General features: G+C 38.6%; 1 pseudogene; it reads right to left on the bottom strand.

Annotated features, from left to right (window-relative positions):
* The window catches only part of LOC137256482 (sodium-dependent proline transporter-like), a 69,163-nt pseudogene extending 63,344 nt beyond the window's left edge, over nt 1-5,819 (bottom strand).
* Between the last annotated feature and the right edge of the window lie 14,124 nt (nt 5,820-19,943).

Raw genomic sequence — 19,943 nt, 5'->3', positions numbered from 1 at the left:
GAAGTGGTGCACAAATTTGTTGAGTGCTGCCTTGTCAGCACGATCAGCCATTGTGTTCCCAGAAGTTCCTGCATGGCTGGGTAACCAACAAAAGACGATGTCGTATTGGCCAGTAGCCAGATCATTATACAATTCAATTATTTCTGTTAGAAGTGGATGTTTGCAAGAAATGATTTTAATCGCCTGAAGACAAGAAAGGGAGTCTGAATAGATTATATATTGTTTATGTTTGGGGTGTCTTTCAATATACTTAAGGGCCGTTAATTTAGCGTTTGCATCTGCTGTGAAAATAGAGCTGTCAGCCGGTAATCTGGAAGAGATTGTCTTGGACCCAATGACTGTGGCACAAGCCACAGCCCAACCATCTTTGAATCCATCTGTCAATAAGGATTTATTGGTATTGTATTTACTTTTTATTTGATGGTATTCTTCTTTATATTGTAACTCATTAGTTTCTGATTTTTTAAATGTTGTCAGTGTTGGGTCAACTTGTGGCGTAACCAATTGCCAAGAATTTTAATTTAGATAATGGGGAAGATTATAATGAACTATTTTCTATTCATGAACTCAATGCTGCTCTTGGGCAAGCTCATGACACTGCTTATAATTCAAAGTTGTTATGAACCACTACAGGGGATCTTAATGGGGAAGGCACCTCTACTTGTTTGAGGGTCCGAGATCCTTTCTTCCTTAATTGTTTCGTTTCTTAGTTAGTAAGTTTTACATTATTTTCTGATGTTTCCACTGTCTCGGGCTCTCGTGCAATCTGAGGTCGTGATTGAATAACAGTCTGCGAAGCTGAGCTGATGATTTGTTGCCTTCAGGAGTAACTGATTGCTTATCAGTGACCCAGCAGATGTCTGTCTGACATGCCCTGTCAACTTTGCTCTGTGAAGTGAGAAAGTGACGTATTTGGATGAGTCTGAGTTGTCAGTAACATTATTGACTCTGAAAGAAATATTATTTGTATACTTTAGTTTGATAATTTGGGATTGTGGCCACCGTTGCACTTAACACACCTGATAACAGGTATCCATACCTTCATGAGCTTTGCTGCAACGACACCATATTGCAGAGTTATTGCAGGACCTGGCCCCATGTCCAAACTTCTGACAGTTATAACAACGGAGTGGAGCCGGTATATATACATCCACTCCAATGTTGAAATAACCAGCCTTAATTGATAATGGTAGTTTTGGTAAGGCAAACGTAAGAAGATAGATGGTCGTTTGAACAACCCTGTCTTGCTCCTTCCTAGTAAATCTCTTCACAGATGTCACTCCTTGAGACTTCAACTCTATCGTTATCTCATCCTCGGACATGTCAGACAGACATCTAGCACGATCTCGGATTACACCTCTACAAGAATTTAGATATGTGTGTACTGAGACAGAAATTTCAGTGGTTCCAAAATGGCTTGCTCTGGGTAAATTGAGAGACTGTTGACGCCTTGAACATTGAACTAGCAGGGATCCATTTCGTAAACGCGATACGTTCTTAACGTCTCCACAAATCCCTTCAACAGCTTTAGAAACAACCAAAATATTACTTTTAAGGGGTTTACCATTAATTCCATCGACCACCAGAAACCGTGGCCATGAGTCAGCATTATCTTGTGAGACACTTTCATCATCAGATGAAATGATTTCTGTATGTAGATGCCTTCCTTTACTTTTGGATCGTGAACCAGTGCATTGTATGGTTGCCATGATAAGGAAAATGATTCAACATCCCTGTTCCCCACCCACCATGGAGTGTCCACAAGGACGGTGTCGAAGTGGAAACCAACTACAAGTGCCAGGGTTACAGGGATGCTATACTCCAGCATATGAGTACAGTAGTCAAACAGAGTAAAAGTAAGGCTGGTTACGCCCTAGACATTTATCTGACGACAATAGAACAGGTCAATAATGCCAGATTGGCTCATGAGCCACCGCCTTCTGGCACAGGACTCTAGGCAAATTTATGTTTCAATCATTTCTATACAAGAAATCAAGATGACCAATACCCAATTAGACAAGTGTGCAAAAACATAATTGCTATACACAGGGCGTGGCGTGACCAGCCGATTGATAGAATCGCCTAGATTCTACCACCCCGAGGCGATTCTACCACCCGTCTGGGTGAAGTAAGGGCCAAAGTGGTGTGTTGAGCAGCAGGAACACGGATCAGGCTCCCGGTGCCCTCAACCACCAGATTACGGTCTTCCACCGACACGGGACGCTACTCACGGCAAACGGGTTGCCCAATTTGTGCGCTCCTTGCGACCAGCAATGGGGTGCTATGGACCTATTTGACCCTGGTCCACACGGGGGTTCGAACGGCTCTTTGCGTTACCCAGGACCCACCACGAGGAGGTGGCCGTTCACGGGTGCTAGCAAGAACATGTATGAAATTGTACATTTGAAATTCTAATGGCCTAAACATTAGCCTAGACTTCCAAAGGCACGTGTTGATATTTTCAAATTTTCCTGGAACATTACATAATGAAAATGCCTTAAGGTTTGACGTCACCAGCCTATTGATTGAACCGGGCCCTCTCGACCACCCGTCTAGGTGAAGTTAGGGCCGAAATCGTGTGTTGAGCTATAGGGACACTGTTCCTGGCTCCCATGTCCTAAACCACCAGAATACCTTACTCCTACGACACTGGGGCGCAACCCACGACAAACAGGTTGGTGGAACAAATACTTCCGGATCCACAACGCGGGACTGACGAGCTCTTAGCGTTACCCAGCACCCACAGCAGGAGGTTTCGTCAAAGGCGCCATGTAACTAAAGAAGGGCGCGAGACAGATATATTGTTATTATTAACAAGGCATCTTAGTTTCATTGTTTTGTTCTGTGTTGAATTGGAAGACAGAATTTATTTTGACGAATGCCAGTTCATGCATCTTACTGCCAAAACTCCTCTGCTGGTGTATGAGCCAGAGTCATATTTTCCCACAGTTTGGCCGTAGTGATTGTAGCTGATGCATTCCGTGCCAAGGCTGTCACATTGTTGGCGTAGACTGCATTCACTTCTTCCACACACAGGTCTATGTTCCAACTGTTGCCACAAGTTGTCCAGGGCAAGATGCTGGAGCAGGACTTTACCATGTAGTAGATGGGCCAGGCCAGATATAGGTTGTAATAGGGCATGTAAGAACACGTAACCATCACAGCGCCAACTCCAATCCCTAGTGAATAAAGGAAACTACGTATGTATGCATTTATCCTGGTATCACATGAACTGAAAATCTCACACTGAGGGAAATTTACATTGAGACAACATAATTCTGTAGAGAGACTGAGATTGAGATGTAGATGAGTGCCTTTGGGTTAGATGATACTGTGTAATTTGCCTAGTAGAATAGAAACATTTTAGGTGCTCCGTGAAGACTCAACTCCTTATCAGTCAATGTGTATAATTTCTAAATGTTATTATTGTTAGTCCAAAATAATCATTAATTGGTTTTGTATGACTTAAAGGAAATCAAGGTCATTAAACTTTTTAATGCCAATGCGGAATGCTATTGAAAATAGACCACCTACCTTGGAACAATGGACAAAAGCTCCAAACGTGTTTGGCACCCTTCTCGAGAACTGAGAAAGTATTGACTCTAAGAAGAACGTTGGAAAGCCGGCAACAAGAAGTAGCAAGATGAATGGAATTAGGAATGCCCCTGTTAGAAATATATACATAAATGAAATAGAAACTGTTATAAAATGCATGTAACTATGTCATTTGTTTCTACTCATCAGGTACACTGGCTGCTGCTCGATATTTAGTCCTGTTCCATCAATCTCCTGTTGGGAGTATTCATTTGGGGTTTCGATCCCAGGCTGTCAACAAGACAATGCTTAACAGAAGCATTCCTGACCCGTATGAGATATTGTTAACGATATGGATGAAATTTCTGAAATGATACTTCAATGAAAGGCCAGTAAAACGAGGAAGAAAACTGAGAAAAAATTCAATAAATATCCTCCCTGGATAATTTGAATAATGTCAGGGTTATACGATCTGGAATACGTAGTTCCGTGAAGCACTGTGTATGAAAGCGCTGGAAACAATTTGCCTGAATAGAAACATCTTCTAATAACGACTCTGTATATGAAAGATACCAGAACCTACAGACAAAAATATATCTCAGTTTTAAACAATCATCATTACTTTCGATCATGTATATTTTTATGCCTTTTATGCTTTTTATGTAATTGTATCATAGCCAAGGTGTCAGAACGTGACTGGGGGCATTCAGAACTTCCTCGATGGAGCGTATGTATTTTGAAACAAACTATGTTTAAAGATGAGAAGAATTAGACCCGCACTTTAATATACTTCTAAACGTCACCGAAATTAATCTAACCCAGGTTTTCAACTGACTATTCAATATTTCATATACAGATTTATATTATAAAAAACAAAATAAATCACACCTCTTGGTATACTTATATAGTCTCAATGAAATCTTGAGAATATATCAGCATTTAACATTCTACAAATTTCGCCTTGTCAGGCCATACAACCAGATGTTGCTTTAGATATGACAAGACTGAAGAAAGGTGTTTTGAATACCCTATTGTTCATAAAGATTCATTAAAGATTTAAAAGATGAAGGTCCTTTGTACTCGCCTTATCAAAGACTTTACATAGATGGATCAAAGATGGATATAGACTATGAGCAGCTACTGTTGGTGAAGATAACACCTCTTCCCCGGATTAACTGATGAAAGGTCTTTACTGCTACTTCTATGTCCATTTTATCAACGTTACAATCCACGGAAAAAATCCCAAGACGGCAGTTTCATCAATTATTCATATGGTTTGTCCTGTTTGTGTGCAATCCAAACCGTAAACATAATGAGCCATTCGTGGACAAAAAATTAAGTCTCCTGGCCGGGAAGGTTATCGGGTTTTGTTGGTATCTAAGCCACTCTGGTAGAGAGGAAATTGTATAGCAGATTCCGTAGCTCAAAAACCTCTACAAAATCAAGTTAATAACATTAACTTCCGTTTTACTGACCTCTAACCTGCCATTCCACAACATGACACAGATCAGTGGCTGCAGAGTTGTAATGAACCATCAGTTAACCTTCATTTAGTCAAACCCAGTATTAGACAGAATCCATTTACTAGGCTAGTTCTTCAAGATTAAGCTATGCACTGGCAATGCCTTTTACTATACACGGTTAGGATACTATACACATTTCTTTATATAGAAAGGAGAAGATCTGCCATTTTCCATCCAGTGTCATAGACCGTTTACTACCAAGCGAGTTTACTTGAATGTGTTGACTTTTACCATATTAGACACAGTGTATATAACGATGTTTCCTACTCCATGAACATTCTTTAATAAAGTTTACTATATTTAAAAGAACTAAACTGTATGATAAACATATATTTTTTTCTTTTTATTTCCAAGAACAGAATTGTAACCCTGAATGAGATACTTGACTGATATTTTCAACATCACACTTATTATTTATTTCCTTTGTGTTGTTAAACAATTGGCTCTAATAGCTGCAACGTTGCTGATGTGGCGTTAAACAATATTCACTCACGCGAGTGTCTTCTGGACGTGATATCAACATGTTCTATGTGAAAACGTGTATGGTACAGTTAACACGGGTTGCTTACCTCCACCGTTCCTGTTGCAGATGTAGGGGAACCTCAGAATGTTTCCTAATGCAACACAGTAGCCAACCATTGTCAGCATGTAGTCCAGATGTCGGCTCCATGATTGTCTCTGATGTCTAGTTTCATCTCTTTCTCTTTGACAGTGTAAATCTGTCATGGGGGCGTCTACATCGCTGTCGTCCTTACTCGCCATTGTCAGCACTGGATGCTGTTTCAACCTGTGAGGCAATATTACATGTGATTACAGAGAACATATTTTATTTCTGAATCAGGAATCAGGACTGAAGATGAAATGCCTCACCATTTACTAACAAACCCTCGATTTCCTAAACGTGTCTTGAATGTCATAACTTCCAACTACGGTTTGTCTCATAACCCATTTTCATGCTATTTCTGAATTTTCAGTTTTTTTACATAATGACGCGCATTGCCGGACTCTCTGAGGTGACTCGCATACACATTGCGCACTTTCAAGGGCTTTCCACCAAAGTAAAAGTTCATATATTAAGACTACAGGTATTGCTTTTATTGGTATCTATTGCAACTTTAGCTCTGTCAAGTATATTGAATCCTGTGTAGCTCGACTATGTAATGTTGGACACTAGCATGATACATATTTCCAGAATCCCACATGAATGATCTTACAAATATTTTGCTTGTAAATATTAACGACGCCAGTACAGGCGGTGTACAGAATCATCTATATTCCGCCAATCTATATCACCTCAAGTATTTGTTCCATTTCGCACATTAATACCTTTATAGCTCCACCACTAAATGCGCAACATATGCGTATCATACGTTGTCTAGAACACGCTTTGAATGGCTTTCAAACGCAGTATAGAAATACATTTTCTGAGATGACTTGTAACAGTGGTTGCCATTACATCATGACCGGATGCTGGCAAGGTGATTGCTGTGATATAGAAGAACTGAAGTTCAATAAAAATACACAAAGCATCATGTAGGAGAGTCAATCTGGACTGGTTACCAGGGGCAGTATAAGATTGACGTTTGCATTTTGGGAGAGAGCGTTTCCTGGGGTTTCCACCGATGTGTAACATGCACAGATATCACAAAGTAAAAGGGTTCCGAAATACAAAGGCGCGAGCGACTTCCACTGGATGCTGGGTGGAAGAAAATTGTTATACCGCGACTTCTGTGGAAGAAAATCAGACAGTCTTACATCACAGAACCTTAATTGTTCGGCTATACAGTTGCCAAAAACAAAACGGAAAAAATCTCTGTGAGGTCCAGGGTCCCAATATCCAACGACAAGCAGCACGCGTGTGTAAGGCGGCGAATCCAGTTCCCAAGGGAAATAGGTGAAATAGGTGATACAATCTGGTTGGCCCTTTTCAGTCAGCTGTCTAAAGACGCACAGACTCATAATCATGCCAACTTAAGAATCAAGTGGAAAGGGAGCCGTGTGGCATTTAATGATATTACTGTACTTCCATTTCTTACATCTGGAATGCTAACCATATACAGAGGTAAACAGTGAGTTAACATTTAAGTGAGTTTACCCTCACATTGGCAAAATCTCAGTCATATCGTGACGAGAATATACTTGTCACTGAAATGAAATGTGTGCATAATATGAAAACCTGTTGTCAAAAAATTAGGATGTCACAATTACAACTAAATCCATAAGGGAAAGTTAAACCTGATATTACAATATGGACAGGACACAACATATAACAAACATATAACAACTAACTAGACATCACCACCAACTGAAGACATATCACCATACTGGGTATCATGGGGATTTATAGTACTTTTACTTCCTGCATGAACCCCAGCTGCATCTATATCAACTGGTAAATTTAAATTTCCTTTGAGTCAGTGGTTCGGGACTTACTGGACCCTCAGAATGACAAGTTTGACAATACTTCAAACCCCTTGGAGGGTACAGCCACAGACAGTTTCAGTTATCTAAATTACAAATAATAAAATAGTTATCTATTTACAAATCATTCAACAAATGTAATTCTTTTAAAAATGCAATAATTAGGTAAATGAGAACTGACACTGTCAAAAATACCCTTCAAAGCTCGGTATTTGAAATAAGTATCTCTTCTGATGGAATATTCAACAGTCCAGCAAGATATGCTTGGTCGATGATGTGTGTCATCCAAGTCAGTGAGCCTGACCTCACCCGATCTCGTTAGTCGCCTCTTACGACAAGCATAGTCGCCTTTCATGGCATGCATGGGTTGCTCAAGTCCTATTCTACCCCGGAACCTTCACGAGTATGTTTTTTTTTGTTTTGTTTTTTTGGTATTGGTAAATGTTTCTCGAGCGGATAAGAGATGCTATCTGCTCCAGTTGCCATATCATGATCTTTCGCCAAGGGAGAATTCAACTCATGCAATGAAAACTACTTCATTATAGTCCTCACCATTTTCAGGATGAAAGTTAATTTTCATTCACATTTAACGTCACATCAACAATGTTCCAACCATATCATTACAAAATGAATTTCAACATTAAACATGATTACACTAAGACCTTAAAATGATCACTAAAATGATCAATGATCACTAAAACCACATAGGAGTTGTACAGATTTGGACTTCCAACTTATCATAAAACGATATCAAAACAAGGAATAATGCAATATAAAAAGCGCACTGTAAATTAAATGTCAATATTATGTGTTGTATACCTGGGTATTGAGGGAAAAATGCGCTACTTTGTTTTCTTTATAATCATCCACCTGTGTGACCTCACCGTGAATACCCGTTGCTGTGCACATGGTCTAAGTTTGAATTTCAAAGTGTTACAGAGGTTTGTTTTACCTTATCACGGTGAAAGAAAACGTTCTAGAAGGCATGACGGCATTTACCAGGATGGAAATATATTTCCCCCTAAACAGCACCATGTCATTCTCACCTCAGTCACCATCTCTTCTCCATGGAAAGCGGTTTATGCTTACGACTCTACTGCCTCTGTTGGCTGTATACATTTAAGGTAGAAAATGAAAACAGTTCGCTGTGATATACCATGGGAATCGTTCCTGGATATTGAAAGCTATACACCATGAAGAAGGTGTGGTTGACAAACTAGAACATTTTGAAGTTCTTGCTATTTTCATGATAGCAGAAATTATCCAAATACCACGACCTCCTTCGACCGCTTCAGAGATAACGATAGTCCATCTTACCCAGATGGGGACCAGAAGCGTGCACACTATCATGTTCTAATGCGCTTCCCTTAAACGAGCATAAATTATCCACCAAGTACAAAATACTCATAATACAGGGTGCGACCCGAGAGCGAGCAGGTTTATTTCAAAATTTACAATGCAAGAGCACATCAAAACGTATCGCAGAGGACGACAAACGCGAAAATCTGCAGGCGTCCGCCATACCCAATCCACCTGGATAGTCTTCAGTAGTAAACAAACCCACAGCTGTAAAGACAGGTCTCCACACAATATATATCCTGGAATCTGCTATTGAGTGAGTGAGATAATATTTACCGTCACATCGGCAGTATTTCAGTCATATCGCGACGAGAGCAATTAGTTACAAAATTACATATTAATTAATTGCACGTTATAAAAATCTGTCAACGAAGGACAGTAAAACCAACTAGAATATCACAGAGAATATAAAAATAGTAATTAGATTAAAACAGTTCAACTATAAGGACAACACAGCATAAAAACAGGCTACAGATCGCCAGATCACCATACTATGGACCATGGGGACTTACAGTACCTTTGCTTCCTTTATGTACCCTAGCTGGATTTACGTCATCCCCTCAGCCACTGGCGAGTCTACAAAATGCTAGCCAAAATTAAAACAAGAAGAATACTACGATTAAAAACCTGGTAGACTTAAATTTACTGTAATTATTTGTGGACTTACGTACCCTCTCAGGAGGACAATAATTTTGCAATACTTCAACCCCCTCTGAGGGTACTGCCATTAACAATTCAAGTTACCAATTTAAACTACCAATAATTAAAATACATCTATCTACAGAACACGCCATTAAAAACTCAACCAAAAAATCAATTTCTTTTGAAAATCCAATAATTAAATGAGAACTAACGTTTGTAAAAAGGTCCTTAACGGTTTTCACGTTGAAATACGTATCCCTTGTGATGGAGAATTCAATACAGTCAAGCAGAATATGCTTCACCGTGACTCTCTCATCACAAGGGATAGAAAATGGAGGATCCTCACCTTTTAACAGATATGGATGAGTATATCTTGTATGGCCAATACGACATCGTCGTAAAATAACCTCTTCAAATCTGGACAACCCAACCCAAGTAGGTGTAACTAATATATGGTTTTATTTCATGTAATTTATTTATACCTAATTGGGTGTCCCACTTCTTCTGCATCAGATCAGGGATGTAAGCTCTGATGCTAGCTTATAATCAGAGTATGGAATACAAAGTGGTGTCACAGATTTGTTGAGTGCTGCTTTGGCAGCAAAATCGGCCACTGCATTACCGAAAATGCCTACGTGGCTTGGTAACCAACAGAAGACGATGTCGTATTAGCAAGTAGCAAGAATATTATACAATTCAATAATTTCAATTAAAACTAGATGTTTACAAGAAATATTTGTAATAGCCTGAAGGCAAGAAAGATAGTCTGAACAGATTATATACTGTTTATGTTTAGGGTGTCTTTGAATATGGCGTTAGCTTCTGCTGTGAAAATAGAGCTGCTACCCGATAATCGAGACGATATTGTTCTGGATGCAATGACAGTGGCACAAGCTACTGCGCCACCGTCCTTGGACTCATCTGTAAATAAGGGCTTGTAATTGCTATACTTACTTGTTAATTGATAATATTCTTATTTCTACTGTAATTCGTTTGTTTCTGATTTATTAAATGTAGTTAATGTTAAGACAACCTGTGGCCTTACCATTTACCAAGGAAGGGAAGAAAGCAGCTACATATTCTAACTCAATGCCAGCAGCAGAGAGGAAAGTTTCACTCTTAGTCCCACGGGCGGAAGAAGAGATGACTTTTTATGATATAGATTCTCATAAAGACGGTTAACCGCAGTTAAATGCAGAGTTGGATTCATAAGAAAGTAATTTTGCTGTAAATTGCAAGGATAACTTTATACGTCGATGGTTAAGGGATGGTTCATCGGTCTCGACATAGAGACTGTCAGGTTCCACCATATACGATATTCCTATCAAGTTCTGATCGGATGAGTAATCTGTACAGATGGAGTAGGGTCTTCTGATCCCCTCCCCATTTGGAATTTGAAACTACGTTTAGTAAATCTAACGCCTTCAGGCAATTATTCTTTAATTGTTTCAAGGGCAAGTGTTGATAAAAAACAATACCAAGAATCTTGGCCTCTTTTACAACTTTGATAGAAGCTCCATCCAGTACTAAAACTTTTGTATAAATAGATTAAATGAAATAAAACCGTATGTTGATTACACCTACTTGGGCTGTCAGTCCAGGTTTGAAGAGGTTATTTTACAACGATGTCGTATTGGCCATACACGATATACTCATGCATACCTATTGAAAGGTGAAGATCCTCCGTTTTGTATCCCTTGTGATGAAAGAATCACGATCAAGCATATCCTGCTTGCCAGTGTTGAGTATTCCATCACAAGTGATAAATATTTTTATTCACGAACTATGAAGGATCATTCTAATAACACAAGTTCTAATTCAATCATTGCATATTTAAAAAAATTAGATTTATTAACTGAATTATGAACAGATAAATATTTTATTTAAGTTCTAATTCAATCATTGCATATTTAAAATAATTAGATTTATTAACTGAATTATGAATAGATAAATATTTTATTATTAAAAGGTTTAAATTCATAACTGTGCTTGTTAGTGGCTGTATCCTCAAAGGGGGTTGAAGTACTGTAAAGCTATTGTCCTGCTGAGACGATACGTAAGTCCACAAACATTCAAAGTAAATTCTACATTTCCAGGTTTTAATCGTAGAATAAGTGTCTCTTTATCGTATGGCTAGATTTCCCAAGTTACTGACGACTGAAGGGATGATAAAAATCCAGCTAGGATCCATGCAGGTAGCAAAAGTACTGTAAGTCCCCATGGTCCCCTAGTATGGTGATCTACCTTCAGTTGTTAGCAATCTATAGCTCATTTTTATATTGTATTGTCCTCTATGGATAAATTGTTTTAGGTATAGTTACTAGTTTTACATTCTTGACTGTGATATTCTAGTTGTTTTACTGTCCTTTGAAGACAGGGTTTTATAATAAACATGTATTCCATTTCAGTGTTTTTCCCGTCACGATATGGCTGAAATATTGCCGATGTGACGTTAAATATTAACTCACTTACTCACTCAGTCTGTATCCCTTGTGATGAAAGAATTACGGCCAAGCATGTCCTGCTTGACTGTGTTGAGCATTCCAACAAAAGAGATAAATATTTCAACTATGAAATATCTTTCTGCTAATTACCAGCTCTCATTTAATTATTGCGTTTTAAAAGAAATTAGATTTGTTAACTGATTTCTAAATATTTATTACTGGAAATTTAGAGTAATAAGTGAGATTGTTAATGGCTGCACCCTCAAAGGGGGTTGAAGCATTGTAAAGTCATTGTCCTTCTGAGAGGGTACGTAAGTCTTCAAACATTCAAGGTAAATTTAAACTTACCAGGATTTTTAGACGTAGTATTCATTAATTGTGGCTAGCGTTTCTTACAATCGTCTGCGGCTGAAGGACTGGTGTAAATTTAGCATTCAGGGGAGAATGCTTTGAATTTACGCTGTAAGAGTCTATATAATGAATCGTAAACGTAAACAGCAATACTTTGTTACATCCATGTCCGCATAGATTCGAAATAAACCAGGTTACTAATTTAGACTTAATTCAGTTGCGACTATTGATTTTTTCATAATTCTAAAGTTGATAATGGTACATAATTACATATGAAGTGATAACTCTTACATCGACTCACAATATATATATTACACATGAACCATACAAATTCTGCTCAAGCTGTTGAAAGTATCATGTTGATCTGAAATGTGATATTTCAATGCAATTTACATAAGCATTGTGTTTGTATTTGATCTCTGTAATGATCGGATCCAGTGTAATTATCACGTATATCAAGTCTGTATTCATCCATCGTCAATAAAAGCAGGAGAATACATCTGTTACGGAATTGATACTCGTACGTATAATCACTCAATCAGACAACAGTAATGAGGTATTTGAACAGCCTTTCATAATGCATGTGCAGTTACGCCCTTGTTGAAAGGTTTGTCTCGTGGCATGTGTAAAACAAACTAATGTGCTGTTATATCATTGGACAACCAGTTTTTATGGAGTCACGACCATTATGAATGTTCTGAACCTCGTTTGCATTCAGAGTAAATATAGGCATGCCCTTCGTCATAAATAATAAATCATGTCACTTTTTTTAATTCCATAATACATGTATTTCAATTTGGATATTCATTCGTAACAATGTGCACATTATATTTAAATGTTCAGCAAGCCATTATGTTTGATGTACTACTAGTGTGCGCTAAATACTATCTCTACTCAATGGTTGGGTTGGGTTGGGTTATCCAGCGTAATAAGAACCCGATTGTAGCGCTTTGACCGCTTTAAGGAAAAATAAACTCCTCACAGTGCTTGTTAGTCCAGTGTGTACATTTCTTGCATCTGGCACCCGTGGCGAGCCGCCTCATCGTGGTGGGTGCTGGGTAACGCTAAGAGCTCGCCAAGACCCCCGTAGTGGACCCGGGGGCATATTTGGTCCACCAACCCGTTTGCCGTGCGTTGCGGCCCTGTGTTGGAGGAGAAACTGATCCTGGTGGTTCAGGGCAATAGGAGCTTGCAATCGTGTTCCTGTTGCTCAATACAACACTTTGGCCCTGTCTTCGCCTAGACGGGTTGTCGAATGGGCTCGGTTCGACCAATCGGCTGGTCATGCCAAGCCCTGTGCATGGAGTCTTGTTATATTTTTCAATGCACACATATCATTTAGAATTGTTATAACTTTGGACTTGGCTATATTGTCTAAAACATTTTTGATTTTGAAATGTGTTGTTCTGAAATTTGCCCATGCCAGAAGGCGGTGGCTCATGGGCCAATCTGGTGGAACTATTAATCTTTTAATTTTTCTGCTGGAGTATATCATCCGGGTATCCTTGGTGCTGCAAGCTGGAGATCCGTTTGTTTTTAGCATTGTCCTTTTGATACTCCGTGGTGGGTGGGGAGCTCGGATGATGAAATCTCAACCCTAAATATGGCTTATGAAATCCCCACAAAAAAAATCAAACGTCCTCTTGAAAATGATGTTGATGATAATATACTTCGACCGTCCAGATCAATTAAGTTCTGGCCACGCTTTCTTGTGATCGAATCTGCTGATAAAACGCCTTTAAAATTGAACCCGTTCGCAGTTGCCAAAGGTATTCAAGGTATTGCCGGGGAAGTTAAGAACATTAAACGGTTACGTTCAGTTGCACTGCAGGTTGAGTGTGGGAAACGGCAGCAGTCAGTCAATTTGATGAGCATAGAATCGTTTGTTGCAATTCCGGTTACTGTATCTGCTCATAAGACGTTAAACACGAGCAAAGGGATCATCAGAGACCGTGATCGGTTGTTTTCTGACATGACAGAACTTGACATCATAACTGAAATGAAAGATCAAGGTGTGCTCGACGTCAAACGCTTTTCAGTCCGTAAAAACAATGAAAGTGTTCCAACCAATACTTATCTGTTAACTGAAGGCTGGTTACTGCAACATCAAGGTTGACGTGTACATTCCGAACCCGCTCAGATGTTTTAAATGTCAGAAGTACGGCCATGGTGTAAATACTTGTACATTGTCCGTTGTGTGTGCCCATTGTGGTGAAAAGACACACACAACAGAAGATTCTACCAGTGATTTTATAAAATGCACCAACTGCTCAGGCGACCATTCCTCATTTTTGTCATTTGGAAAGAACAAATGGAAATAAATAAAATCAAATTCACTCAAAATATCTCTTTTTCTCAGGCCAAAAAAACCTGCTCAAGAGATCAGATCTTCCAGAGAGTTATGCTGCAGTAGCAAAAACAACATTGGAGTCACGCTCTAAAATAACAAAATCATCCACAGGCTGCCAAACTACCTTGACTTGGGTAAATTGCGATTCTCCACAGCTTTTGTACCCTGCTATATCATCACAGACTGAGGAACCAGTCCCTAGTACCTCAAAGTCGTCTTCGGATCACAAATCATCATCATCTCAGTCAAATTCAAAGTCTCAATCAACATCTGATAGTCAACAAACTGTGAAAAGTAAACTGAAGCCAAAGCCTGATGCTTCAAAACAACACAGTAGCAGAGCTCCTAAGGGGTCACAAAATAAAATTCAATTGTACAATAAATTTTGGTCTCTTGAAGGACGCATAGCTTCTCGTCCTCCAAAAGAGTGCGGGGTAGATCCCCAATAAATCCCCCCAAAAGATACTTTATTCCAATAATATTGTACAGTGGAACTGCAGAGGATTGAGGACTAATTTACATGAATTACAGCTATTAGTCCAAGATTTCACACCTTCAGCGTTATGTCTCCAAGAGATATATTTAAAGCAAACAGATACCTTTGACCTTCGTCATTTTAATGCATATCATTGTTTTTCAATTCCGGATGATAGAGCCACTGGCGGGTCATCCGTTCTAGTCAGACAAAACGTTATCCAAAGCCCTGTTTCACTTAATTCTAATATGCAGGCTGTTGCAGTGAGAATTATTTTACATATAGCGTTTACGCTCTGCTCTCTTTATATTTCACCATCTTCGGCTTTTGCCAAAACCGATCTTCAAGATCTATATGATCAGCTCCCAAAACCCTGTATTATACTGGGCGATTTAAATGGGCACAACCCACTCTGGGGTAGTGTAAATACAAACCCTAGAGGTAAATTGTTGGAGGACTTTTGCTCTGACAATGACTTGTGTATTTATAATGATGGTTCGAACACATATTTATACCCTGGTACAGGGACTTATCCTGCTCTCGACTTGTCACTTACGAATTCCGAACTATTAAATGAATTCGAATGGTCAGTCCACGATGACCTGTGTGGAAGTGACCATTTTCATACTATATATTAAAAGCTGTAACTTCATCTGATGTTCCTCCATCATCAAGACGAAATTTTAAAAAGGCTAACTGGGCTTTATATGAAACACTGTGTGCTGAAAAACTTAAACCCGAACGTTTTATTGACGTTGCTGATGCTATTAAATCTTTTTCTGATGAACTGAATTCCATAGCTGATGGGTGTATGAAAATTTCCTCTGTAGTTCCACACATAAGAAAACCATGGTTCAACGATGAGTGCAAACAAGCTAGGAAGGCAAGGAAAAAGGCAGAACATTATTTCCGTCGCCATCCTATGGTGCATAATTTAAATAAATTTAGAATTTTAAATGCTAAAGCACGACGTACTTTTAAACAAAACAAACGCCAATCTTGGCAAAATTATGTATCCAAAATTAATTCTCGGACACCCATGTCCAAGGTATGGAACATGGTCCAGAAAATTAAAGGTAAAGGTACTAAATCTACAGTCCATCATCTTAAACGTGGAGATCAATTGCTTACTGATAAATTAGATATTGCTAATACACTAGGTGAAACCCTCACTAAACACTCTTCCTCTTCAAATTATGTACCAAAATTCCAGCAATATCAAAAACAAGAAGAAAAGAAAACTATTTATTTCAATTCTGATAATGGGGAAGATTATAATGAAACGTTTTCTATTCATGAACTCCATTCTGCTCTTGATCAAGCTCATGACACTGCTACTGGAGCTGATAACATACATTATCAACTCCTGAAGCACTTACCACAATGCTGCCTAGAACATCTTCTCAATATGTTTTATGATATTTGGACATCGTTTAACTTTGCTCCCTCATGGCGTGACGCCATAGTAGTACCAATACCTAAACCTGGACGTGATCATACGGATCCATCCAATTATCGTCCGATTTCATGAACTAGCTGTGTTTGCAAGACCATGGAACGCATGATAAATAATCGACTAGTTTGGTATTTGGTAAGAAATAATCTTATAACTGATATACAGTGTGGTTTCCGTCAAAACAGAAGTACTGTCGATCACTTAGTGCGTTTAGAATCATTTGTTAAAAATGCACTAATTAATAAACAACATGCTGTGTCTATCTTTTTTTATCTAGAAAAAGCATATGACACAACCTGGAAATATGGTATTTTAAGAGACCTACATGACTTCGGCTTCCGAGGTCGTTTACCTCAATTTATAGCCAACTTTTTAAATGACAGACAGTTTCAAGTTCGAGTGGGTTCTACCCTGTCTGATCATTACAATCAGGATCAGGGTATTCCACAAGGCAGTATTCTGTCTGTCACACGTTTTAGCATAAAGATGAATAGTTTATCAAAAGTTTTAAAGGATTCAGTTGATGGATCGTTATTTGTGGATGATTTTAATATTTCTTGTCGTGGGAAAAATATGCATACTATTGAACGGCAACTGCAGTTGTGTTTAAACAAAATAAATAAATGGTGTCTTGAAAACGGCTTCAAATTTTCTAAATCCAAAACTAGTTGTATACATTTTTGCAGAAAATATAAACCACAAAAGGAACCTGAACTATCTCTAGATGGCACTCCCATCAAGGTTGTAAAGGAGGCCAAGTTCATGGGCCTAATCTTTGCCTCCCAGTTAACGTTTCTTCCTCATATCAAGTCCCTTGAAAATAAATGCCTGAAGGCTCTTGACTTGTTGAAAGTTGTTTCCAACTCAGAGTGGGGAGGGGATCAAACAACCCTCTTACACCTATATCGATCACTGGTCCGTTCGAAACTCAATTATGGCTCCATCGTATATGGTGGAGCCTGCGAAAGCAACCTTAAACTTCTTGATTCTGTCCACCATCAAGGCTTAAGACTTTGTCTTGGGTCTTTCGGAACTTCACCAATTGATAGTCTCTACGTTGAGGCCGATGAACCATCTCTTACTCAACGTCGTACAAAATTGTCTTTACAATGCATTACTAAATTATATTCTAATGAATCTAACCCTGCCTATAACTGTGTGTTCAATCCCCTTTATGGGGATTTGTATAACAAAAAGTCTTCTCTTGTTCCACCTCTTGGGCACAGAATTATACCATTTATTTCTTCTGCCGGTATTGAGCTGGAAAGTGTATCGCCTTCCCGCCTTCTTTCTTCTCCTCCTTGGCAATTGGTTAGGCCACAAGTTGACCTAACATTACTGCATTTAAAAAATCAGAAACAAATGACTTACAATATAAACAAGAATATCATCAATTAAAACATAAATATAGCAATTACAAACCCTTATTTACAGATGGATCTAAGAACGGTGGCGCAGTGGCTTGTGCCACTGTCATTGGATCCAGAACAATATCTTCTAGATTACCAGATAATAGTTCTATTTTTACAGCAGAAGCTAACGCCTCAAATTAACAGCTCTCAAATATATTCAAAGACACCCTAAATGTAAACAATATATATTCTATTCCGATTCTCTTTCTTGCCTTCAGGCTATTAAAAATATTGCTTGCACACATCCACTTTTAATAGAAATTATTGAATTGGATAATATAATATAATGATCTTTCAACTGGCCAATACGACATCGTCTTCTGTTGGTTACCCAGCCATGTAAGCATTTCTGGTAACACATTGGCTGATCTTGCTGCCAAAGCAGCACTCAACAAATCTGTGACACCACTCCTTATTCCATACTCTGATTACAGAGCCACCATTAGATCTTATATTCGTGATCTGATGCAAACGAAGTGGGACATCCACGTGGGTATCAATAAATTACATGAGATAAAACCTTACATTGGTTATACCCACTTGGGTTGTCAGTCCAGATTTGAAGAGGTTATTTTACGACGATGTCGTATTGGCCACACTAGATATACTCGTGCGTACCTGTTAAAAGGTGAGGATCCTCCATTTTGTATCCCTTGTGATGAGAGAGTCACGGTCAAGCATATTCTGCTTGACTGCGTTGAATTTTCCATTACAAGGGATAAGTATTTTACAGTTAAAACAATTAAGGATCTTTTTACCAGCTTTAATTCTCATTTAATTATAGTTTGTTTTTTTTAAAAATGATTTTTTGTTGAATTTTGAATAATATGTTTCTGTAAATAGTTGTATTTTAATGACTGGTAGTTTGAATTAGTAACTTGAATTGTTGGAGGCTGTATCCTCAAAGGGAGTTGAAGTATTGTAAAATTATAGTCCTCCAGAGAGGGTACGTAAGTCCACAAACATTCAAAGTAAATTCTACATTTCCAGGTTTTTAATCGTAGTATAAGTGATTTTTTATTGTATGGCTAGATTTCCCAAATTGCTGACGGCTGAGGGGATGATGTAAATCCAGCTAGGGTCCATGCAGGTAGCAAAGGTACTGTAAGTCCGCATGGTTCCTGGTATAGTGATCTACCTTCAGTTGTTCTAGTTGTTTTACTGTCCTTCGTCGACAGATTTTTATAATACTCTTATATTATATTTTAATGTTACGTTCCCGTCACGATATGGCTGAAATCTTGCCGATGTAACGTTAAATTTTAACTCACTCACTCACTCACTCATTTCTTGTGGGAATGCTTTTGTGACATTTCTTGCAAGTTGTAGTTATTAAATTTTGTAACAGTTGCCGTAGATATCACCATAAATGTCTGGATTTCAGGTATGGAAATGTCATGAAGCCCTTACTCTGTCGAAAATATTATAGAATGCCAATTGTAGATGTATGGTAATATTCAGCTGAATAGATTGTGGAACGCACTCAAAATCTGAATAAAGAGTGTGCATTTCAATATACCTTCATGACGAGCTATCTCATGCTGTTCTTATGTAAACAGAAAGAAAGACTGATGTTTGCTGCATCCATGCATATCTAGAACCGTATTGCAATAACAACTTTATTAGTGTGGAGATCCAGTTAGTGTCTCCGTTATCGTTTACAATTACATTATAATGACACAAGTAACAATGACCAACCTACCTGTATTTCAGACTGTATCAAAGGCTCTGTGTTCACTGTGCATACACAGGTCACAATGGTGTCACACTATGTCCTGCTAAATATTGTCGCTGGGTTTTCGGAGGAATCAACTGTCTTGTAACAAGTAGGTGGGGATATGTCCTGCTCTGAGCAAACAATCCATCCACACTGTCACTGGTTGAAAGAACACATGCTAGTATGCTGATATGGGACATTACCTTGCACGCTGCATTGTGCACTCTAGCTTATACAGTGGGCTGTGTATAAACAGACA

This window comes from Haliotis asinina, chromosome 11 (assembly GCF_037392515.1).
Source record: "Haliotis asinina isolate JCU_RB_2024 chromosome 11, JCU_Hal_asi_v2, whole genome shotgun sequence".
NCBI lineage: Eukaryota > Metazoa > Mollusca > Gastropoda > Lepetellida > Haliotidae > Haliotis > Haliotis asinina.
The sequence above is the reverse complement of the archived record's forward strand: the minus strand, read 5'-3'. Positions and strand labels throughout refer to the sequence as shown.